We start from the raw sequence: 2,785 nt of genomic DNA, 5'->3' as shown, positions 1-2,785 counted from the left end.
CCAAAAATCGTTCTCTAGGACAAACACAAAACCCTTAAGAAGGCCTTTTCACATCGCAAGATTTTACCTTTGGAGTAAACGGGCAATTTTCACCTAATTATTAATCTGATGACACCATAGTTCAACTGATGCATGTGATGACATAACTGTAAATTAGTCTTTCGCTCCTATCTGACCATTATCCTTTCTAGCAAGTATTTTGAATCATATTTTCCGATTTTTACTTCTAACTATGTCAGGATTGGAAGACTTGAGGTTCTGAGTGGATCCGAAGTGTTACCTTAGGTAAATGTTTTTAGGGTCCGGTAGGGGCTAGATTGACAAAGCCCCCCCCCCCCTCCCTCCCGCCCATATTATTGTCGAAAACATGTTCTTTGGTTTAAATACAGAAACTTTTTTGCTTTTCTTGAGTGGGGAAGTGGATTAATAAAATCTAATTTACCCTTCTAAGTGATGAGTTATCTGACGAGTCTTAATTGCAAGGGGAACGTTCTGTTTCCTTAGCGCACGTGAAGACCAAGGCATTTGTCTGATCTTTCTTATACCATTTTTCGTTCTAAGCTAATATTCTCAGGATAACAAGTTTTTATTTTAGATTGATGATGTGAACGCTGTATTAAAATCCCTAGACTACATGAACGGAGCAGGTACTTTCTTCAGACTTCATATATCCGACAGGGTACCTTAAATAAGCAAATACTTAGCAAACTAAGTAATTTCTCAAATAATTTCAACAACGCACATTGAGAAACGTGTTGGGGTGAGATCTAATTCTAAGAGCCGCTATGGTTCCGAAACAGTGACAGTGCACAACCCGAACCCAGTCCCATGCTTAAACTACTTATCAACCTTGAAAACACTGATAATCATTTTACCAGTGGAGCCTTGCTCTGTTTCATGGTGTGCGAGGTATGTTAAGTTTATTATTATTTAATATTTTTTTAGTGAAAGATTTTATTTAAATTGCATACCCCTCAAGGAGGGGGGTATTTATCATTTTCTGAAGGGTTGCTTCATTGAATTTTAGTAAGCCAGCTTAATTCCACTCATGGTATTTCACAAAATTCCAGGAGAATGGTCCTGTTCGGTTTTCAAAGGTTGTCTCAAAATGTGTAGGAAAAACTGGTTTTCATATGTTTAAGAGTTGTATTTAAAAAGATGTGTCAACTATATGAAGGTTTTGTTTGATATAGATCATTTTTATCAGGGTGGTCCTGAAAGTTAAATTTTATATTCTGTCGGGATTCATGGTTCGTCGCAGAGGCCATCGGGTTTTTTTTTGTATAATTTTATTGAAATAAATAAATATTAAGGATGCCTGCCCATGTATTCAGAGAGCGGAAATGGGAGGAACCTTTTTATCAGGTATTGAACAATCTCTTTTATTTCAAAGGTGAAAGTTTCCCCCAATTTAAAGGCTTTTGATCCGAATCCTAAGCACTGCTCATTGCTCAAAATGATGATCAAACTTACCTACATTATCTGAAACTATGATTACCCAAACATGCACTACCAACTGAAGTAAAATTTCCGATTTCTGAACCATTTAATAAATGTATGTGACCTTAATCAACTATTTTTCGTAAGGAATGAAATGCAGCTCAAAGCTGCACGGAAAAACTCTAGTGCGTTTGGATTGAAAGTTGATAATTTCAAGCAATTGGACAATTTAGGAGTTAACAAGGTAAATTTTGATTTGTATTCATGAGTAACCTTTCCGATTTACAACGGTACTCGTATCTTTGTTTGGCAAAGATGAGTGCAGATAGATGTGCAGAAACTGTTCACACTGCGTGCTAGTGTACTCACTCTCCTGCTTTAGAAATAAGAATATTTACAATCTTTGATCTAACAAAGGTTTTAACGGTATCATTGTAAATCGTGCATGCCCTCAAGAGAAGGTTACTCAAAATTACGCTTCCGGTCGAAAACTTCTTAAAATGATGATCAAACTTACCTACATTATCTGAAAACGATGATTACTCAAACATGCACTACCAACTGAAATCTAAATCTCTAAAATTTACCTTATTTAATTTTTGCATTAGTGTTCTTCAATCATATACATTTTTTAAGGACTTGGGATATTAAGAGAAAGCTCACAGGGTCAAAATTTCTTGCCGGGTAAGATTTTAATATTTTATTAATCTCTGTAAATGTTTTAACCCTCAGAATCTGGGCAAGGCTTAACCTGTTATCGGGTTCAAGTCTAATCTTCTGATGGGAATATCAATTCCTAGCGTTAATCCCAGACTGGATATTATTCTTGGGCTGATTCATGGCTAGGATACAAATACAAATCTATTAACTGAAGTTTATTTTTGCTACAATATAAAAATTGACAAATTTTTAATTTAGGTACCTCTAACAGCAAGCAGTACTGGGCCTGTAAAAAGATTAAAGGTAATAATTTATCCTAACCTTTCATTTTTGCTTGTTAAACTATAATGATGATACACCCAGCTCTCTTGGAGTGATCCAATGACGACAACCTTTCCCTATAAATCCTGATTGAAAATTTTTACACATTACATTCCTAAATAGTCTTTTGTTGTTCTTTACTTTGGTATGGTTTAGGATTGTCACAAATCTACAGTCTTCGATGAACCGGACATTCACAAAGGTACTATTTAATTTTTCGAAAATAAGTCTAAATTTTAATCTTTAACATCTTACTATGATCTCTAAATCTTAACTTTTTCTTCAGTCTTGTGACCTGTTGGTCTGAAGTTTCTCATTGCATGGGCTAGACCTCTTCTCAGGTAATTAATATTTGCAGAAATAT

At 35.0% G+C, this 2,785-nt stretch overlaps 2 long non-coding RNA genes and 1 other non-coding gene across 4 annotated transcripts in view; all 3 read left to right on the top strand.

Moving 5' to 3' along the window:
• The first annotated feature begins 99 nt into the window (after nucleotides 1–99).
• LOC111715604 (small nucleolar RNA snR60/Z15/Z230/Z193/J17) lies at nucleotides 100–183 on the top strand. The gene has a single exon (XR_002768269.1). It is a non-coding gene; the product is annotated as a small nucleolar RNA snR60/Z15/Z230/Z193/J17 (small nucleolar RNA).
• LOC111715599 (uncharacterized) overlaps nucleotides 178–2,785 on the top strand; it is a 4,874-nt gene continuing 2,266 nt past the window's right edge. The window contains exons 1-2 of one of the 2 annotated variants that reach the window (XR_002768266.1): nucleotides 178–285; nucleotides 596–647. This is a non-coding gene — a long non-coding RNA (uncharacterized LOC111715599). The remainder of the gene's footprint in view (nucleotides 286–595; nucleotides 648–2,785) is intronic. The other variant, XR_002768265.1, reaches the window with a different exon arrangement.
• Nucleotides 1,556–2,785, top strand: LOC111715601 (uncharacterized). Its single transcript, XR_002768267.1, has 5 exons — nucleotides 1,556–1,684; nucleotides 2,077–2,124; nucleotides 2,359–2,403; nucleotides 2,578–2,623; nucleotides 2,708–2,785. It is a non-coding gene; the product is annotated as an uncharacterized LOC111715601 (long non-coding RNA).

Source organism: Eurytemora carolleeae, unplaced genomic scaffold (genome assembly GCF_000591075.1).
Source record: "Eurytemora carolleeae unplaced genomic scaffold, Eaff_2.0 scaffold1811, whole genome shotgun sequence".
Classification (NCBI taxonomy): Eukaryota; Metazoa; Arthropoda; class Copepoda; order Calanoida; family Temoridae; genus Eurytemora; species Eurytemora carolleeae.
Note: the sequence above shows the minus strand (reverse complement) of the source record. Positions and strands in the feature narration are given on the sequence as shown.